Genomic DNA, 22,704 nt, shown 5'->3' with positions numbered 1-22,704 from the left:
ATACACCAGACCCTTCTGGTTCCTACTAAGTTTTTAGCACACAGATGGACCTTGGAGGCCATCAAGACCTATGCCCTTATTGTACTGAGAAGGAAAACAAGGTCAAGAAGCAAACTAACCTGCCGAAGCCATAGGGCTGGTTAGGAACAAGACTGGAACTGGATGGCAGAGCCCAGAGCACTAACCTCTCCTGAGAAGTCTGTTTTACTGCCTGACTTTCCACCTCTCAATTAACAAGTCCCAACTGCACTTAAAAGTGGTTAGATGTTCCTGTCATATGCTCCAAGGCACGTTGTCCTTCCTCTTTCATGCTGTAGTGTTTTCACCTATTTAATTGTCCTGTCCCCAAGTATACTTTCTTCAAAGCTCCATCAGGATAGACCTTGCCATTGTCTCCCAGACCCTACTGTGGTGGACTCATAATAAATATGGTCAGCCCTCCACATCCACAGGTGTGGATCCACATCCATGGCTCCAACCAACTGCTGATTAGGAAAAAAAAATTGTATCTAATTTATCAATTTGTACAAGAAACTCTTTCTGGAATTTTGATTAGGATTGTGTTGAATTCATAGATCGATTTGGGGAAATTAACTTACTGAGAATATTTAATATTTTAATTCATTAACAGTCTCTCTCTCCATTTATTTTTGTCTTTGAGTTCTTTCACAGTGCTTTGTAGCTTATAGCAAATCTTGCACATATTTTGTTAGATTTAATTCTTAAGTATCCCATGTTCATTATAAATGATGCTGTTATTTTAATTATAATGTTTAATTGTTCATTGCTAGCATATAGAAATTTAGTTGATTTTTGTGTATTGATCTTAATCTCAAACTAACCAAACTTACTTATTCTAGTAAATTTTTGTGTATTCTTTAGGATTTTCTCAATGGAAAATTATGGCAACTCCGAATAAAGACACTTACTTCATCCTTTCCTAAAAATAAAAAGAGGAAGAAAAGAAAAAGAAAGTACTGAACACAAAGACTTTTTCTTGTCATTATCCCTTTAACAATACAGGATAACGACTATTTTCATAGTGTTTACAATTATTAGGTGTTATAAGTAATGTAGAGATAATTTTAAATATATAGGAGGATATGCAAGGTCATAGGCAATTACTATGTCATTTTTTTATAAGAGACTTGAAAATTTGCTGATTTTGATCTTTGCAGGGATCCTAGAACCAATCCCTCCACAGATACGGAGGGACTTCTGTATTTGCTCTTTGAAAAAATGAATGGATGGATGAATGGATGAATGGATGAATGGATGATTAACATCTCCTTAAAGAATAGCCCTTATAAGCCCACCTGAGGTAAGGTGCAACCAGCTGCTTTCCTCAGTGCCAGCTGAAGTAAGGCTCATGGAAGGAAGGGGACTGAGGAAGAGGAGCAGAAACCAATCCACAACATGGGCAGTGCACGTATGGAAGTCTGGTGCATCTGCCTCAAATAGGGAGATGCAAATGAAAGGAGGTGAGGGGGCACCTGAGATCCCCACACAAACTGTCTGGCCCAGGCCAGCCTCCCTATGGACCTGCAGGTGTTTTCCAACCGGGAACTTCACTCCAATTGTCTGTGACCTCCTCCTTCTCAAGCACAACTTCTGAGCCATTAATTTTCTTTCAGCCTGCAGGGAGCATGCCAAGAACTTCCTGTAGCTCATGAGTCATGATCTCATGGCCCTGAGCACAGAACATCTCCTGAGGGAAGCCAGGGCTGTGGGGGCCCCAGACTCTGAGGGCAGCTCTGCCAGAGGATACACTGACGGAGAAGCAGCACCCAGGAAAGGTCCTGCTGAAGATGCTGGGATAAAGTGTTCAGGGTGCCATGGAAACCTCACTGGGGGGCCAGACCTGAAAGAACTCAGGGCGTAGAGAATACTAGGCACTGACCTGGACTCTGGCAGCCCGATGTTTGTTTCGAGAGTCTAGGCTTGACAGGGTTGCTGAGGGAACCCGGGAAGAAAAGCCTGTGTGAGATCGTTCTGCACACTGAAAAGCCCTGCTACTACCGGTTGCTGTGGCTAAACAGAAATTATCAAACCTACAAGACACACTATTCCCTGCCTCTCCTTTCTATTCCTTTTGAATTCGGATTTCTAGGAAGGGTTAAAAAGGAGGGCGCACTCACTAAGTCTTCATTGCAGAGTTGAACACAGCCAAATCTGCCATTAGATAGACACTGAGAGTCTCCTCACCAGCAGGACACACTTCCAAGGCCACGAAGAGCCCTGCCAGTCCGGAAAGAAGAGCAAACCAAATTTGCTCTTTGCAAATGCAGAAATTGCAGCCTATTCATTCTGCACACACCTTGAAGCATACCTACCTTTTGTAATCTCACTTGAGATCATCAACAAATATTTATTCAGCCCCTGCTGTGCAGCAGGACTGTGTTCAACATGTGGTTTCCAGAAGCTATCCAGAATCCTTTTCTCCCCAAAGCCCTAACCTCATCACCTGCCAGTTTCCAACACTGCATCTTAATATTCTTGTCACTCCTCTGTCCCAAATGACAGGTGCTGGAGAGGCACTTTTGTCTGGGGATTTATTTCCATTTCAAATGTTGTTGTTTTCCTAGCTTCTGCTATATCAGTTTTTGCTCTTGGCTATGTATAGAATCTATTTTATTTTCTTCTTCCCCTTTGTTTCTCAAATAAACAGGACACACACACACACACACACACACACACACACACACACAGCTATATTACTGACAATAACTACAAAACACCTCACCCCTGAGGGCCTCAGTTTCCCCACCTGGAAAATAAGAGTATTGAAGAAGATAAGCTGTAAAGAACCTTTCGATTCTCTTTCTGGGATCCTGGGATTCTGGGCAGCCCGATCTTCATTTTTAAATAAGGAAAGGAAGCTCGATGCAGGGAGAAGCACCTAGGTCATGGACAAAGTCGAGATCAGAGATACTAAAACTGCCAAATTGCCAAGTTGCTGTGTTCCACGTATTAGATGGCCTGGATTATAAAACCCACTAAGAATAGATCATCTGTGTCCAAAAGAAGAGCAAAACTGTTAGATTGAAGTGAGTTGAAACTATTGAGTGTTCAAAGTCTCCTTACATCATTATTTTGTTACTAGGTACTAATCAAAAAGGTTGACTCTAGGGCTGGGGTTGTAGCCCAATGGTAGAGCACTTGCCTACCACGTGTGAGGCACTGGGTTCGATTTTAGGCACCACATAAAAATGAATTAATTAAATAAAGGTGCATTGACAACTAAAAAATTTATATATATATATATACATATATATGTATATATAGAACCCTTAAGAAGTGGAGCCTCATGGAAGGTCTTTAAGTCATTGGGGGTGTGCCCTTGAAGAGGATAGAGGGACCTGACTTTTCCTCCCCTTATCTTGCTTCCTGGCCACGAGGTAAGTGGTTTTGCTCTACCACACAATCCTGCTGTGATGTGCTGCCTTACCAGAGGCTCAAAGCAATGGGGCTAATTGACCCTGGGCTGAAATCTCCAAAACTGTGAGCCAAAAATAAACCTTTTCTCTTTTTAAGTTAATCACCTTTTAACTTAAGGTAATTAAGTTTGATTATAGTGATAGAAAGCTGTCTAGGGATGGCAGGAGCCAAAGAAGATCAGGCAAGAGGAGGAAAGTGTTTTATCCCTCTTCAGTTTGGATGTGAGCCATCAGCTTTGATGCTTGCCCCTGGACATCTCTTCAAATGGCAGGCTGTGGTCGTTCAGAATACAACCCACCTCCAATACCTGTGGAACCAGACAGAAAAAATTAAAAATTACACATAGCCTTCTCCACCCTCATTCTTGGAGAGCCACTCTGAGAAAAGGATACAAACACATGGACAAGGGAAAAAATTGCAGAGAGAAAGTAACTTAATTTGTAAGAAAAAGGCAAGGAACTCCTGCACCAAAGAAAATCACACCTCCCTAGAGGAGATAGCTGAAGACAGACCAGCCAGCACAAGCTGGAGCTTGAGGGGGAAGGCTGGGGAAGAGGAGAGACAGAGGGAGGCCCAGAGGAGGAGGTAATTAATGGACTGAGTGTAATTTGGAGGAAATGTGGCACTCAAAGAGGATTATTAGTTTGATATATATGAATCATGCTGTGTAATGCCCCCAACCCGTGCCTCCTGTAGGAATTTCAAGACTGTAAAAAGATTAAAATCCCTTTATGAGGTTTTCTTGAAATTGGAAATACATACTTTTTTTTTGACTGCTACTACCCCTTGCTATGATGGATGCAAAGTCTTATACTGGTTGCATTCTGGTGAGCTTTGTGCCTGAATTGACCTCAAACCTGTTATCTGCTGGGTTTAAGGAGAGTGTGCATCAGAAGAAGGGCCTTAGGTTTGAAGTAAAAGGATACTGATTCCAATTATAATTGCCTGGAGTGGTTTAGCCTCTGATGGCTCCATCTGAAAAGAAGACAGGACTGGGGATATAGCTCAGTCGGTAGAGTGCTTGCCTCGCAAGCACAAGGCCCTGGGTTCAATCCCCAGCACCACAAAAAAAAAAAAAAAAAAAAAGAGAGAGAGAGAGAAAAGAAGACAATAATTTCTAAACTAATATAGGGTATGTACAGTAGTCCTCAACAAAGAGACCCTGGAACCACCCTGAAAAACTTTCCCAAAGACCCTATGTCCATAAAAATGAAGAAAGTCCTGAAAGTGGATGAATCTGAAAAACAACACAATAAGTGAAAGAAGTCAGACCCACACACCATATGTTGTATGATTACATTTATAAGAACAGTCAAGAGAAGACACTTGTATGGAGAAAGATCATAGGTTAACGGTTGTCTGGAGCCGGGTGGACAAAAGGAATGATGGATGGCAAACAAGCCCAAAGGGTGCTTGGGTGATAGGAATTATTTAAAAGAAGAGTACAGTGATGGTTTCACAATTAATACTAATAATCACTGAATTACATGCTTAAAGGGATAAATGTTATGATATATAAATTGTACCTCAATTAAACTAAAAATGCTCCTCGTCAACCTCACTTTGGTAGTACTCGTGGGGGAAGAGGGAATGTGTGTTCTCAAAGAATTTTCTCCGATTAGTTCTTACACATACCCTCCCTGCCCACCCATGAGTATGGATACAAACCCTTGCTCCTCAAAGAGTGGTCCGTGGCCAGCAATATCAGTCATCCTCTGGGAGCTTGCTGGGAATTCAGACTCTGAGGCCCCACCACGGAATTAATTTGTGGTTTCAAGTTGATGAGCCCATTCAAGTCTGAGAAGCACTGCTCTAGAACATTCTGCAAACAGTGAGAGCTGGGCCCTCCCAAAGTCTGTTTTCTTGTCATGTCATCGTCTTTGGTGAATACAACACTTGATAGGAGACTTTTTCAGAGAACATTCTTGTTTTCCTGAAACCAAGTACTTGGACAAAAAACAAATAAATTAAATTAAAGTCCTTCGTTATTTGTTATAAACAACACTAATCAGTGTTGCCTGCCTGCCTCAAAGACTGGACCAGATGTTTACGTGAGGCTGCATCCAAGAGTGAAATACCAGGCATCCAAAGACTATAGCTCTCACCTCCCTTTCCGGATGGACATCGGTGAATCCAAATGCCCATTTACTATTGCTGAAAGGCCTCCCCACAATCTGTTGTGTTGGGAAGCCGCCCCCACTGATATTTCTCTAACCCCATGTAGCACAAATATCAGATGGTTAGCACTACACACTGGAAAACAACCCAAAGATGGAACAATTTTATAAGCATTCATATTTTGATGCTGCAAAGCAAATAAGACAACAGGGACCTGATTTCTAATTGGTCTGGTTCTGGCAAAAATTGTGTTTTAAGAAAATGCTTTGGGGACCAGTTAACTGCAGAGCCTAAAGATTTTCCCTCCACCCAGAAGATATTGGCACTGAACAATGACCTCAGGTACCTAGGTCAGTGTTTGCAATTTTCACTCTAAAACATAGGAAACATCATTTTAGTTATGTTAGAGATTTTTATTATCTCTAAACAACAAAATTGCTTGGAAAACATCTTCTTTTGGCATAATCCTATCTTATTAAGCAAGATGCTTATTTTTATTATCATTATTAATGAATATTAATTTTATGAATTGGCGGGTTTGACTGTGACATTTTAATATACTCATATATCATGCTTCCATCATATCCACCCTCCCTAGTTCCATCCTTTGCCCTCCCTTCTCCCTCACTCCCCCCACCGGTTTCCTTTCCCTTCCCTAATAATCCTCTTCTACTTTCAAGACATCATTTTGGGTTTTTTTGGTTTTGGGTTTTGATTTTTATTTTCCATTCATGAAAGAAAACATGTGATATTAGTCTTTCTGTGTCTAACTTATTTTGCTTCCCACGCTGACTTCCAATTCCGTCTATTTTGCTACAAATGACATGCCTTTATTCTTCTTTAGGCTGAATAATACTCCATTGTGTCTATATACCACATTTTCCATTTTTTAAATCCATTCATCTGTTGACTGTCACTGAGGCTAATTCCATAATTTGACTATTGTGAACAGTGCCACCATAAACATGGGTATGCAGATAACAATTTTGTATACTGACTTCATTTCCTCTAGGAGGAAATTACCCAGGAGTAGCATAACTGGATCATATGATAGCTCTATATTTTTAGTTTCTTGAGAAATCTCCACATACTGTTTGCCATAATGATTGTACCAATTTACATTCCCATTAACAGTGTCTAAGTGTCCCTTCTTCCCCAAATTCTCACCAGCATTTGTTATTCTTTGGGATTTTTTTGTAATTTTATCTTCTGTTTCTGTTTGTTTTGATAATAGCCATTCTGACTAGGCTGAGATGGAGTCTCAATGAAGTTTTGATTTGCATTATTTCCCTGATGGCTAAAAATATTTAGCACTTCATATTTTTATTGGTCATTTTTACTTCTTTGGGGAAGTATCTGTTCAGATCTTTTGTCCATTTATTGACTGGGTTACTTGTTCTTTTGTTAAGTTTTTTGCATTTTCTACACCAATATCAATCCTCTGTCAGATGATGAACTAGCAAGAATTTTCTCCTATCCTGTAGATTGACCCTTCACTCTGTTGATTGTTTCCTTTGCTCTGCAGAAGCTTTTTAATTTGATGCAATCCCATTTGTTAATTCTCCCTTTTATTTCCAGAGTTATTGGAAGCCTGTTGAGGAAATCATTGCCTGATGCCAATATCTCGAAGGGTTTCCTCTGTTTACTCTAGTAGGTTCAAAGTGTCAAGTCTTTCATTAAGATCTTTGATCCAAGTCACTGAGCTGCCTCTGAAGACTTAGCAACCTGGCAAGCCACCTCTCACGCCTTCTTCCACAGCCGCCTTCCACAGGCTGTTTCCAACCAAGAAAAGAATTGTATCATATGTACGCTATCTGGAACCTCCACGCTTTCAGCCTCCTTGCTGATGCAAGTTAGTGTGATGACCTGCTTCTTGCTGGCACTGAGGATTTTATCCATATAAAAAATCAACAGAGAAATGACAAGAAGATTCTTATTACTGTCCAAAGGATCGCTGATGATTACCATCAAAGAAACTAGTGAAGGTGTTTTAAGAAATTTGCCTGTGATGGTACTATAATTGAGCATATTGAGAAATCATTCAGCTACTGGGGAACCAGCACAAGAACACATGCCAGCTCCTGGTAAAGATTGGACTGACCCAGGATGACAGTTGACGGTTTGTGGGTTTTAAATGCTTGTGGCTCACTGAAACTGAGCATTTACTTGCAATAAGTAGAATATCCTTTCTGTCCTTTGTCAAAAGTCTTTAAATCTCACAGTGTGCATAATATAACCATTTGTGGTCTGCTTTTAACTTGGATTAGTGCAACTCCTTCACACAACAAACGGAAAAGAGCCATGAAAACAAGAGATGTTTGGGCTAGAGATATAGCTCAGTTGATAGAGTGCTTGTTCCACAAGTACAAGGTCCTGGGTTCAATCCTCAGCACTGAAAAAAAAAAAAAAAAGATGTTTGATCCACTTTGAGTGGATTTTTATATAGAGGGAGAGAGAATATTGTTTCAATCTGTATGTGCATTATCCAGTTTTTCTAGCACCATTGTTAAAGAGGCTATCTTTTCTCCAATACAAGAATCAAATGACTATCAATGTGTATGGTTTTATTTCTGGATTTTCTATTCTATTCCATTGGCTTATGTGTCTGTTTTTGTTACTTGGGCTCTGTTGTGTATTTTGAAATTGGATACTGTGTTGCTTCCAGCATTCTTCTTCTTCTTCTTTTTTTTTTTTTAACTTTAAATCTGTCCAGCATTCTTCTTTTTGCTCAGGATTGCTTTGGCTATTCATAGTCTTTTGTGCTTCCATATGAATTTCAGAGGTTGCTTGGTTGTTTTGTTTTGTTCTGTTCTGTGAAGAATGTCATTGGTATTTTGATGAAGGCCACACTGAATCTACAGATAGCATTTGGTGATATGGCCCTTTTAACTATACTGACTCATGAAAAATAGTAGATTTTTCTAGTGTCTTCAATTTCTTGCATCAGTGTTTTATAATTTCCATTGCAGGAATCTTCTACCTCTTTTGTTAGGTTTATTCCTGAAACTATTGCGAGCAGGATTGTTTTCCTGATTTCTCTCTTGGTGAATTCACTATTGGTTTCTAGAAAGGCTACTGATTTTTGTGTGTTGATTTTTTGTATCCTGTTACTTTGCTTAATTTATCAGGTTCTAAGACATCTTTGACAGTATGTTTAGGGTTTTCTAAGTATAGAATTATATCATCTACAAACTGGGATAATTTGACTCCTCCTTTCCTGTTTGTATCCCTTTTATTTATTTCTCTTGTCTGATTGCTCTGGCTAAAATTTCAAGTACTATATTGAATAAGAGTGGTGAGAATCCTCGTCCTGTTCCTGGTTTTAGAGGAAATGCTTTTAGTTTTTCCCATTCAATATGGTGTTGATCATGGGCTTTTTTGTATATAGCCTTTATTATGTTGAGGTACAATCCTTCTAAACCTAGTATATTCAGTGATTTTTATCATGAAGGGATGCTGAATGTTACTGAAGACTTTTTCTGTAGTTATTGAGATGATCACATGATTTTTATCATTGATTCTATTTATTTGTTGTATTGTTTATTGATTTGCATATGTTGAATCATCCTTGCATCTCTTGAATAAAACCAACTTGACCATGGTGTATGATCTTTTCATTCTGTTATTGAATTCAGTATGCAGGTATTTTGTTGAGAATTTTGCATTTATGTTCATCAAAGATTGGCATATTTTTCTCTTTGTTGTTTTGTTGTGTTATCACATTTTGGTAGAAGGGTAACACTGCCTTTGTAGAATGAGTTTGGAAGGGTTTCTTTCCTTTCTATTGTATGTAATAGTTTGAGGGTCATTGGTGCTAGTCCTTTAAAAGTCTGATAAATTCAATGGTAAATCCGTCAATCCTGGACTTTTCTTCATTAGGAAATATTTTTGTCACTACTTCAATCTCATTGCTTGTTACTGATAAATTTAGGTCTTTTATATCCTCTTAGTTCGGTTTTGATAAGTCTTATGTATCTAAAACTTTGTACATCTCTTCTAGATTTTCCAATTTATTGACATAACTTTTCAATATATTCCTTAATGATCCTCTGAATTTCAGTGGTATCTGTTGTAATATTCCCCTTTTTCAACTCTAATTTTGTTTATTTGAATCTTCTCTTTCACTTTCTCCTTCTTTTGGTTTATTTGACTAAGGGTTTGTCAGTTTTGTCTTTTCAAAGAACCAACTCTTTGTTTCATTGATTCTTTATATTAGTCTTTGTTTCTTTTATTTCTGCTCTGATCTTTCTTATTTAGTTCCTTCCGATTTTTCTGATTTGGGATTTGGTTGGGTTTTTTTTCCCTAGATCTTGGGATATATCATTAGGTTACATATTTAGGATCTCTCTTTTTTTATATAGCTTTACTTTTTTATTTATTTATTTTTACATGGTGCCGAGGATGGAACCCAGTGCCTCACAAGTGCTAGGTGAGTGCTTTACCACTGAGCTACAAACCCAGCCCCTCTCTTTTTTTAGTATAGGCATTCATAGTCATATACTTCCCTCTTAGGTTCTGGTAGGTTGTGCTTCTATTTGCATTTGATTCTAGAAATTTTTAATCCCCCTTGAATTTCTTCAATGACCCACCATTTGTTCAAAAGTATAACACTTAGTCCCCATGTGTTCACATGATTTCTGTAGTTTCTCTTACTATTAATTTCTATTTTAATTCAGTTATAATGTGATAAGATGAAATAAATAATTTCAAATTTTATAGTTATTAAGATTTACTTTATCACCTAAAATCAGATCTTTTTTGGAATAAAATCCTTCCATATAATGATGAAAAATGTGAATTTTGCAACTATTAGATGGAATATTCTGTAGATGTCTCTTAAATTCATTTAACTCTCATGTTTCTTTGTAATTTTGTTTTCTGGATGATCTATCTATTGGTGAGAGTATTGAGAGATATTGAAGTCACCCACTATTATTGTATTGGGGCCTATCTCTCCCTTTATGTCCTTTAGTGTTCGTTTTACAAAATTGGATGCTCTGATGTTCAGTGCACATATATTTATAATCATTCTCTCTTCTTGATAAATTGTTCCCTTTAGTAATATGCACTGACCTTCTTTGTCTTTTCTGACCAGTTTTGGCTTGAAGTTTGTTTTATCAGATATGAGTGTAGCTACTCCTACTTATTTTTTCTTTATTCCATTTGTTTAGAATAACATTTTCCATCCTTTTACTTTCAGTCTGTGAATGTCTTTGCTGATAAGTGAGTCTCTTGCAGGCAACAAACAATTGGTTCTTGTTTTTTAATCCAATCAGCTAGTCTGCATCTTTTAATTGGATAATTAAGATCATTTATATTCAGAATTTTTATTTAACGGCATGACATAGTACATGTCATTGTGTTGTTTTTCTTCTGGTTCTTTTGAATAATCTATGTTCACTTGTTTCTCCTTTATTCATCTTTAAGTTTTGATGGTTTATTGAATTAATAATACTTGGATCCAGTTGAAGAATTTGTAGAAAAAGAAAGGAAGAGAGAAAGAATAAGTCAATAAGATCAAATAAGAAAGAAATAAAGAAAAAATGGGTCAAAAATTTCTCCTACCTGAGATACTTGGATTGGAGATGTTTCTTTCTGGGTCTTCTAATATTGGAGTCTTCCAGGCATAGCAGGGAGATAGTGGGTCTTAGCAGAAACCAGTTGTGATTCCTCTCAACTCCATCCAAATGGATAGGGATGGTACGCAGGCACACCCTGTGCCTTGTGTCTCACCAGGCAAGTTAAGAGAATATTGACAACAGAACAACTGTATTCACTCCTGAGAACTTTTGTATGCACACTCAGGAACCTGCTGAAAGTCAGAGGCACTAAAATCCTCATATGTCGACTGAGCTTCAGAAATCTATGGACCAGTCAGGTGGGTACACACTTGCCCCAGAGGCCTTCAGTCTGTGAGCCAGGGGAATAGCAAACATCCAAGTCATGAGTATTCAGGAATGCCTCTGTCAGCAGGGTAAGCAGTCACACTGCTGAGTTCTGCACTGGATGGCAGGGATGCAGGCAGGGTCAGGGTGTGGGGGTCAGCTGAGTGATTTGCCAGTTTCTTTTTTTTTTTCAATTTTTGATTTGCCAGTTTCAGTCTAGGTGCTATTAGACCTCCCCGCATCCTTACCAAACCACACTCTTCATCACAGAAGGCAGGACGACAGACCCTTCCTGTGCATCACAGCCCACATTCCCCACTTCTCATAGTCCTCTCCTGGTTGTGACAGACACTTTCTCTATTCAGTACTATCTCAATTATCTCATGTGGCTGTCTTCCCTCAGTCACTGCAGTTGGGCGTCCCCAGGGACCTTGAGTTGATTGTTCTGTTTTCTGTTTCCCAGGGAAGTTCAGTCCCTAACAGAAGACCCTTCTCACGATGGCTCCTGGTTGTAGCACCCTTAGAGTTTGCCGAGTGATGTAATGAATCTCTTCTCTAAAGCTACTTTGTTATGCAGGAGGAGTCACTGTCAGGCCAAAACTCTGGTTTGAAGCTTTTCAGACCCTTTTGGCTCTCTGAGCAGCACCTTGGCAGTAGGCAAGAACAAGCACCTAACAAAAGGTGGCAAGAAGGGAGCCAAGAAGAAATATTTCTAAGAACATTTGGTATAATGTGAAAGCATCAGCTATGTTCAATATAAGAAATATTGGAAAAACATTAGCCACAAGACCTCAAGGAATCAAAATTGCATCTGATGGCCTGTGTTTGAATTGAGTCTTGCTGATCTGCAGAATAATTAAATTGCATGTAGAAAGTTCAAGCTGATTACTGAGGATGTTCAGGGCAAAACTGCCTAACTTCCAATGCATGGATCTGAGCAGTGACAAAATGAATTGCATGGTCAAAAGAATGGCAGACCATGATTGAAGCTCATGTTGATATCAAGACTACTGATGGTTATTTGCTGCATCTGTTCCTTGTTGGTTTTTACTTTAAAGAATGCAACAATCAAATACAGAAGACTTCTTCCACTCAGCACCAACTGATCTGCCTAATCTGGAAGGATATCATGGAAATCATGACCCCAGAGGTGCAAAAAATGACTTGAAAGAAGTGATTGATAAATTGATTCCAGAGAGTATTGAGAAAGATATAGAAAAAGTTCACAATCTATTTATCCTCTTTATGATGTCTTTGCAAGCAAAGTAAAAAAAGCTAAAGAAGCCCAACTTGGAATTGGGAAAACTCATGGAGCTTCCTAGTGAAGATAGTAGTTCTGGAAAAGCTGGGGATGAGACAGGTGCTAAAGTTGAACAAGTTGATGAATATGAACCACCAGTCCAAGAATCTGTTTAAAATTCAGATTTTTAATAGGGACAAATAAAAAGTCTTATTCATGGAAGGGGAGGGAAGCTTGTAAGAAGCATGGCTTTGCCCCACAGTTAGGACTGCCAGTTTGCTGTCATCATTGGGGTTTTCTGCCATCTCCCACTTACCTTATGCTTGCAGGATCAGTTCCCCACCATGAACAGGGTAGCAGGGACTGAAGTTCCAAATTACTTTGTACTTTGCTCTGATTTGTCATTTTGCTTCTCCACACTGATAATAAGGTTTCCAGTCACTTTTCTGTTGGTTCAAGAGTTCTTCTCTTTCTCTGCAAGGAATATAGTTTCCCTTTTGTTGCCCTGACTCTTCTCACTTGCAGAGTCATCTGAAGGGTATTCTGTTCTACCATCTTCCCATTAGAAGTACTTAAAGAGTTCTATCCTGCTCTGTCAGTATCCAGCCCAGGGTCTGCTCGCCATTCTTGGATTCCATGGATATCTTTATATTTCCTCATGAACACTGCCTTTAAAAGAACAGCAGGAAAAAGGAAAGATTGGTAAAGCTAGATCAGTTGTCTGTGTTCCTTTGGAGGTCTGGGTACAATGATTAACAAAATTTTCATTTTTATTTGATGTTCCTCCTTTCAGAGAAGTTAAACTCATAAGGGGATTTGAAGATGGCAGATAAATTTTGAACCAAGTTAAAAAAAAATCAAACAGTCTAAAAATTACTGCAAAAGAATATTTGTCCACTCTTTCCAACAGTAGAAAATGTAAAGAATTTTCTAAACTCTGTAAAAAATGTGAAAAACTTTTTTCATGTATTACTTTACATATAGTCAATGTGGGAGGAGAGAGAATAATGGACTCATGAACTTTGGGGCTCTCAGGCCAAAGATCCAGAGTCACAACCTAGAAAGGGGAAGAAAAGGAGCAAAGGGTCTGGAGCTGGAACAGGCTGGCCAGTCTGTTGACATCAGATGAGTGTGCTTCAACTGCAGTAGCTAGAGAGCAGCCCAGTGATTTAAGGCCCTTGTGATGTCTTCCACACACCGTGGAAAGAACATGGTGTGCTTCTCATGCCCCAGTTCTACTTCCCAAGATGTGAAGAATACACAGTTTGAACTATGACACAGAGTGAATGAGCTCTTGAGGCCTATATTACCAGTATCAGCTGTTAGAGCTACTGACACATCATTATGAACAGTCATACTAACCCTGTCAGAATCCAACCCAGAGATATCAACAATTACCAAAAAGAGATGAATAACTATCCATACTAGAGCAGTATTGGGTGGTAAAAAAAAAAAATGTTTAAACAAATTATCAAAACATGCATGTTTCATGAGATTTAGGTGATGTATTCCACTTTGGGCTTATATTCCTGTGTGAAAGATGGCCAACCGTGACTCTAAAGAAAGATAACATCTTGATCATTTATTTCCACACTACCGTTTCTCCAAGGTTAAGTGGGCTGGGTGGCTCACAGTGCAGCATAAAATGCTGTGGGGAAACATTTGCTATGCTCTCCTTGCTGAAGGATTGCATTGATTGGTGACTAAGCTGTTTGTATTGGAAGCATTATCACTCACTTTGCCATTGAAATCACCCTGTTGGGAAGGTGAAGGTCAGAGGCTTGTGGGTCCTTCCAACTCAGCCCAGAGATAGGGTTCAGGCTACAGCTGGTCAGCAGCAGACACCCCAGGGACGGTCTCCATAACCAGACACAATGTGGAGGGGAGGGCTCAGAAGTATCACTTGGCAATTGCTGGAGCCACTTGGCAGGTCAGGAGAGTCTCCTCTGAAAAACCCAGAAAAGACTTGAAGTATTTAACATATTATTTTTTGGGGATAGATAATAAATTAAATGTCAGTATGATGGAGTAAGAAAAGGAACCTCACTGCGGTCAGTAGATGCTGATTATGATATGAGATCTGGGGAGAAAACAAATCATTGTTGGCAGCATGGAAAGAAATGAGTATGTGTGTCAAGGTTAAAGAAAAATCTCTTCTGTTTGAAGTGGAGACTTGCTTTGAGCCCTGCAGGAGAGTTGCTGCCTGGCTAGACGAGAGAGAAGAACATTATGAATACCGAGTGGAGAAATGTAGTATGCTTGATCCTGGATGAAGTAGACTGAACATTGGAAATAATGAGAGAGAAAATGGCTAAGATGGGACCAGACTGAAGAGGATGGTTTTTTATCTTCTGAATTTTTATCTTGCAGCTCAACTTCACTCAATAAGGAGCAGCTGCCTGCCACACTGTGTCAAGGATTCTAAAGCAGTGTTTGGGCTTTTGAGAAAATATTAGCAATGTCTGCCCTCAAAGTTGGATAGAGGTCCACATGTCTGCTGACTTAGTCCTATAGTAGAGGAGAGCCACGAGAAGTTCAAAAGCAAACCAACCTTATTAAACAGAGAGACAGTTCTTTATCAACATGCTAATTACAAAGCTGAAATAAAATTTGCTGTGCTGGGGATTGAACCCAGGGCCTTGGACTTCCGAGGCACGCACTCTATGAACTCAGCTATATTCCCGGCCCCTGCCTGGGAATTTTTAAGCTTCAAAAGTTGTGGTGAGGAAAAGATGCACTAATAACTGCATCTTGAATTTAACTTGTTTATTGATTCATTCAATGAATAATTTTTTGTCACTACATAAAGAATCAGGAATAAATGAGGACAAGAAAATTTGCTTCCGAGATCCAGGAGTTTAAACCAGTAAGGGAGACTGAGAAGTAAGTCATCCACCAGAGCTACAGAGGGACAAGTTGAGGATATAATGGTAGCTGAAAAGCAGTCCCCAGAAGATATCCATGCCCCATCCTTAGAACTTGTGATTGCTGCTTCACATGGAAAAAGGAGGGGGCAAAAAAGAAGAAAGGAAGACCTTGGTAGATGTGATTAAGAACTCATGGAAGAGTGGTTCATTCAGGACGCTTGGGTCTAGTTTGTGAACTGATTCTGGCTGATTGAAGCAAAAAAGATTCCCTGGAAGGGCATGGGGTGGGATACAAAAACATCTATAGAGGGTTAACAGGGTCTAGAAGGGCTAGAGGAGCAATCTCAGAAAAGGGAGAGAACCCTAGAAAGCTCTAAATGCCAACGGAAGGAACGAACTGCCCCCACTGGAAATAATGAATGCTTTCTTACCATCTCTCTTGTCTTTTTGTCACTGTCTCGGATCCAAAAGGCCAGAAAGTACATTCTGATTGAATAAGACTTGCGCTGCTTGAGGTGGGAGAGAAAGAATGCCTCCCACTTTAGCTTCCTCAGAGGAAAGAGAAATAAGGGATTCTGCCCCATATTCCATAGGGTTTTGATTTTTTTATTATTTTTTTTAATTTGTTCTAGTTGGTTATACAGGACAGTAGATTGCATTTTGATACACTGTACTCAAATGGAGCTTAACTTCTCATTCCTCTGGCTGTACATGGTGCTGAGTCACACCACTAGTGTAATCATACGTATGTATAGGAAATAATATCCATCTCATTCCACCATCCATCCCATCCCCACTGCCCACCCTTCCCCTCACTCCCCTCTGTACAATCCAAAGTTCCTTCATTCTTCCCTACCTGCCCCCCTCCGACTATGGATCAGCATCCACTTATCAGAGAAAACATTTGGACTTTGGTTTTGGGGGATTGGCTTATTTCACTTAGCTTGATATTCTCTAGTTCCATCCATTTACCTGCAAATGCCATACTTTCATTCTTCTTTAAGGCTGAGTAAAATTCCATTGTGTACCACATTTTCTTTATTCATCTGTTGAAGGGCATCTATGTTGGTTCCATAGTTTAGCTATTGTGAATTGAGCTGCTACAAATATTGATATGCCTGTGTCACTGTAGTGTGCTGATTTTAGATTCTTTGGGTATAAACCAAGGAGTGGGATAGCAGCTGGGTCAAATGGTGGTTCTGTTCCAAGTTTTCTAAGGAATCTCCATACTGCTTTTCATAGCAGTTGCACCAATTTGCAGTCTCACCAGCAATGCATGAGTGTCCCTTTTTCCCCCATATCCTCACCAACACTAATTATTGCTTGTATTCTTAATAATTGCCATTCTGACTGGAGTGAGATGAAATCTTAGTTTGATTTGCATTTCCCTAATTGCCAGAGATGAAGGTTTTGATATTAATAACCAGAAACAACAAAAATACATACCAGGAGATGCCTAATCCAGTCTTAGGTGGCTTTTGGGGAAATGTGATATTCAAATCAGAACCTACAGAGCCAGTAGAACCCAGCCACAGGTGTTTGTAGAGTTGAATTATTTCACAAGCACATACACACTCACACACACACACACACACACACACACACAAGTCCTACATGTTAACCCCTCAGCTGACTGACACGCTCAGCCCTAAACAGTTCATTAGCCCTCTCTCCTATTTTCATGTCTCATTACTGCACTCCTGACCACTAAGTGTAAAATTAATCCAAAAGGATTTGAAAAGGAGGATAGAGAATATGGACTGAATCAAAAGATACCACCTATGGCTCCTCTGGACTTTACCAGAACTTTGACGTGGAATCCCCCATGTACCCTGGGCACTGAGAGCAAACAGTGCCATTTCTGCAATTGATGAAATGTGTATGGCATTGCTTAGCAACTCCATGCTGTTGATGTGACTAACTCTTTGCCTAGACATCTATGAGTATAACTTGGACTCTCTGGAGAATGTAACTGAGTCACAATTCTACTTTAATGAGATCAGGGAAGAGTAAAAACATTATTTACCTACGTGGTTGCCCGCAGTTCCTGAAATGAAGCAGAACTCTAGGACCTTCAGGTGAGATGACTCAGAAGACTGAGAGATAATGAGGATGAATGAGGACAGCAAGTTTCAAGAGCAGGCTGAAATAAATCCTGTTAACATCATCCTGTGCAGAGGTCTAAGGGTCTCTGTCGTCCTGGTTACCAGGATAGGTCTGAGATGCTCAGTAGTCAGCAGGATCTAAGTTAGACACAAACAATGCCTTACCATTGTTCTTAAATTGAGGCTTTATGCCTGGAAGTTTCCTGGGAAGAATGCAATATTCATACTTTATGGTTAAGATTAAAAGCAAATTTACTAAACATTTAGCTAACGCATACCCAACTATTTACAGATATACCATTTTGCTATGGCTTAAATAAGCCCATAAAATTCACCTGTAGACCACTGGAGTCTGCCATCTTCCCACCACAGGTTAGTCCTCAGAGTCATGGCCTGTCTCTCCCGTGTGCCGATGCCTTCTTGCCCCAGTGTCAGAGGACGCACCACTCAGGAAAGGAGTCAGATGACAGGTCTGCCCCTACATTGTAGTAGGCCATGAGCAACTCTCCAAGTCCCAGGTTCCTCACCCATAAACAGGGCAAAATAATAGAGCTGTCCTGGAAAGGCAGTGCGATGCTATAAATAAGCACCTATCCCTGCCCGGGGCGTAAGAAACCCTCAACAGATAGGAACCGTTTTCTGTCAGGTTGGAATCCCAGTTATTCCACTTACCCCTTGTTGACCTTGTCTAACCTGAGCCTCTATTTCCTCCTCTGTACAAGAGTAAAATAGCCAGTCTTTCAATATCCTTGAGAATATTAAATAAGATAATGTATAAAAAACGTCTGCCACAGAGTGGATATCAACTGATAATTCATTTACTAGTGGGAACATTTTGGGGGCTTCTATTGTTTCCTTTCATGCAGACTAAGCTAACACATGGATAGTTAGGTTTATCTGGAGTTTTCTTCCAGAAAAAGACAAATTTCTCTAAGTTATTAAGGTTTTTATAAGCAACTTTAGGGGCAAGATTATTTCTTTTATAGCTTGATGTCCCAGTGTCCAGACCACAATAGACAAAATTGAATTAAAAGAAATTCTTCTCTGTCCCCAACTTCCTACCCATAACAGCCCTGTTCTCTTTTTATACAGTTTCTGGAGAATCTTATTTTTTGACTTTATAATAAAGAGGTTAGGCTTAGAAAGCACAATACTGACAACAAAGATTACATTCTGAAAATTATGGATTATGTCCTTTCCTAATCTTAATGATTAGAATTAAGATAACATTAAAAACCTCTTTCTTTAAATTAGTTAAGGAGCTATTTAAACCATTATGTGAAGTTAGAGTTTAGGGGAAGGGAGTTCATGCACTCCAGAAACACAAATCAAAATACAGGGGAAAAGTATTAGAAATTCAATTAATAAAGTATTAAATGTACCTAGTTTATAAATAAATTCTATATGCTAAAAGTACATGACTAAAAATTTTTATAGGGTAGACCTTACATAATTTAAAAAGTGGTCAGGTGCTATGGCACACTCCTGTAATTCCAGCTACTCAGGAGGCTGAGGCAGGAGAATCTCAAGTTCCCAGCCTCAGTAATTTAACAAGATCTTGTCTCAAAATTTAAAAAATAAATAGAAGTTCTGGAGATGCAGTTCAATGGTAAAGCACGCTTAGGTTCAATTTCCAGTACCACAAAAATAGAGTGTTTGGAGATCATTAACTTAAATCATGTATTTAATATCAAAATTTGCCTTTATTCTTTTTATTTTATTTATTTATTTATTTATTTATTTTTGGCACTAGGTATTGAACCTAGGGGCATTTTACCACTAAGTTACATCCCCAACTTTTTTTTTTTTTTTTTTTTTTTTAAACAGGGCCTCTCTAAGTTGCTTAGAGACTCACTAAGTTACTGAGGCTGGCCTGAACTTGTGATCCTCCTGAGTAGCTGAGATTACAGGCATGTGCCATTGCCCGCATTCTTATATCCAAAAATCATCATGACATTTTAACCTTCGTTACTTTGCATGTAAGAGTTACCCATATTAAAAACTACATACACAGATTTTTTTTTAAGTCCTCAATGGACCTTTATTTTACTTATTTATTTATAATGAAATGCTGAGAATCAAACCTAGTGTCTCACACATGCTAGGGAAATGCTCTACCACTGAGCTATAACCCAAGCCCACATACACAGATTTTAAAGGCCCAATGCTCTTATTGAGCTTATTCAATGAGAGGGAGGAAAGATGGAAAGGACAAGAAGAAGAGAGGAGAGAAGACAGACCAAGGGATTAAAATTCCCCAAATTTCAAAGTAATAATTTAACCATCTCACGTATCCTATCATTTCAAAGACTGAAACATCAAGTTTGAAATATATCTAACACCGATTTTTGTTAGTCCGTGTGACCAATACGCCAAAATAACATGCCCTAAATTGAGTTAGCAGAAACAGTTTTCTCCTATAGTGATACAAATCCACTGTGGGCCTGGGTGTCTGATGTGCCGCTGGCTTCACCTGTTGGCCTTCCTGTATTTGACCCCTACATGTTCCTTGGCCATCTGCCCAGAGGTTGTTTATAATTGATCTGTCCTGCTGCCCTCTACTTGTCCATTCTTTAAAGAGGTGTTATGTCATGACAGACAGCCTCAAGGCTGCCCCAGGCTTGTGTTAGGAAGTAGATTAATTCAAATTGCCGAAACAATGAATTACACAAGACCTTCTTCTTAGTGGAATGTTTTTCATTAAATATTTTTTAAAATTTCCTCCACTTAATTATTGACGTTTTCATTACCTGTCTAGTCATACAGGGATGTATTAAGTGCAGTATCTATTTTCTACAATTGTCTGGATGTGGCAGATACCCTCGCTCCTACGGACGTTCCTACTCTAACATTCAGGGTGCTCAAGAGTGATTAGCTGGTTCTAGACACACTAACCATCTGGAAGTATTCCCTTTCTGTTAGCTAAATAACCATTCTTAGTAAAACAAGCCACTAATGAGTCAGCCCAGTCTTAATTGTTTGGGCAAGTCATAACTGACTAAATTGCTTCTCAGAGTTGTGACCCAAGGACTCAGTGCCAAGGTGAAAGAAATGCTTTTCTTCTCCGTGGCTTTAAGGCCAAAAGCTTAGCCAACTGGAATATGAAATAAACTAGTAATAGAAACAAAATTTAAAATTTTTTCAATACAAATCCAATTTTTTATTTAAATGAAATTTCAAATTGCCTGCTATTGTTATGAGGTTTTTATGATTCTTCAACACCTCATTAGGGCTATTTTTAAGGACCTTCATGTTTTCTCCCACCCAGTCTCCTACATCTGGAGCTCCACTCTTCCAGGACATTTTTCTCTCCTCTGACACCCTGAGTCCTGAGCCATCTGGTCCACCTATCCAAATCTACCCAAACATCAATCAACATCTAATTCACATCGCATGTTCTCCAAAGCTTTCACTGATGTTTGCAGCCCATATTGAATCCCCTCTTCTCCCCTTCTTTGTAACAGGCCCTGTTAATTGATGCTACTTTGTGCTGTTCTCCAATGATACAGGGAAATCTTGGATGAGTTGAATAACTATAAGCACATTTTTTTCACCATTCCACCAAACCCAACATTCAGAATCATGCTAAACATTTATGAATATACACTCCATCAGCATATCCGGAGCTTTGCCATTAAAGTTGCCTGTTTCGTGTTAATCAGAAACATGCCACCATGCCATGAGGAAAGAAGGAAACACAATGTTTCTAAAAACAAACGGCTTTTATTCATCAAAATCTTCTTATATGTTAATCATAGCTACCTTTTATTGAATGTTGTTGATTTAAGATGTTGATGATTTAACTAAGAATGACAATGTTATCATGTCGGTCACATTTATTTCGGACTGAATTTTCTGAGAAATACATTACAGGTATACCGAATATCCCCTGTGTTCCCACTACTATTACTTTGTCTCCCTAGCCAATGGCCGTTACTACTTTGAACTTGAACTGTCCACATCGTTTTATGTCTGGCGCACACACATACACATATACATAATATGGTGATACAGCAGTTGTCTCCAGTGAAGCACATCTTCCAGAATTCACATCATTTAGTAAATCTCTCCCTTTAGTCGGAGCTGGTGGGTGGATGGTGAAATTGACATTGGGACAGTTTCATGTGTAAGCTTGAAAAAGATCAGCTGCTTCTGCGTTTGTACTCCTCAGAGTCCTAAAGCCAACATCTAAGAAACTGGGCCATGTGAGAACCCTACATGTGTGGAGGCTACATGCAGAGGGAGATGCCCGGAAACTACATGGAGAAAAAGAGCCTACCCCCAAGTCCCTGTAGGTCCCAGTTTAAGCTGACCTATCAGCCACCAACTGACCAAAAAGAGCAGGAGAATTGTCCAGTGAATTGAGCTTGGTTGGCAGAATTGTAGCAAACAAAATATTTGTTAATTTAAGTCACAAAGTTTTAGGGTGGTTTGTTATGCAGCAAAAGACCATGAAAACATAAGCTCATAAATAATACACGGTAGCATTTTTGTAGGTTTTTTATTCAATATGAGTGGCCTCAGTGCACATACCATTCTGAAACTTGTTTTTACCCTTATTAATATCAAAACCCTGTATCTACCTCATTCATTTTAATGGCTAAATAGTCATCCATTGTATAAGTAACACAACTTGTTTTAACAATTGGCTTGTTTCCAAGTTTTCCCTATGGCAAACCAAGAAGTAATGGAAAACTTAATGTAAAGTTTATTGAACTTTTATGGGAAAGCTTTTTAAATTTTATGTACCTTAATGTTACTAAAGATTTTTCATGCTCTAAGTACTATATTCTTAAAACAAATTTTTAGGTAGCCGATATCACCCTCATTCTACAAATGAGGAACATAAAGTTACACATTAATGAAAGAGGATAAAAGAAATAAAGGCTAAAGTTCACACAGCAAGTTACAGAACTAGAATTTAGACAGGCTTCTCTGACTCCAGAGCTCTCATTTCCAATCTCTAAACTAGGTTCTAGGGTACTCTGGGTACTAGGTTCCTATAGATTTATGTTTATTGATTTTGCTTCCCCCAGCAAAATTATAAACCT

At 39.1% G+C, this 22,704-nt stretch overlaps 1 long non-coding RNA gene and 1 pseudogene across 1 annotated transcript; one reads left to right on the top strand and one right to left on the bottom strand.

Annotated features, from left to right (window-relative positions):
• The first annotated feature begins 11,939 nt into the window (after positions 1–11,939).
• LOC124980440 (40S ribosomal protein S3a-like) lies at positions 11,940–12,857 on the top strand (annotated as a pseudogene).
• LOC124958085 (uncharacterized) lies at positions 12,858–18,176 on the bottom strand. Its single transcript, XR_007103832.1, has 4 exons — positions 17,989–18,176; positions 17,575–17,791; positions 14,419–14,627; positions 12,858–13,350 (listed from the first exon to the last, which is right to left on the bottom strand). It is a non-coding gene; the product is annotated as an uncharacterized LOC124958085 (long non-coding RNA).
• Between the last annotated feature and the right edge of the window lie 4,528 nt (positions 18,177–22,704).

The sequence above is a fragment of the Sciurus carolinensis genome, chromosome 1 (assembly GCF_902686445.1).
Source record: "Sciurus carolinensis chromosome 1, mSciCar1.2, whole genome shotgun sequence".
Lineage (NCBI taxonomy): Eukaryota > Metazoa > Chordata > Mammalia > Rodentia > Sciuridae > Sciurus > Sciurus carolinensis.
This window is presented reverse-complemented; position numbering and strand designations above follow the sequence as displayed.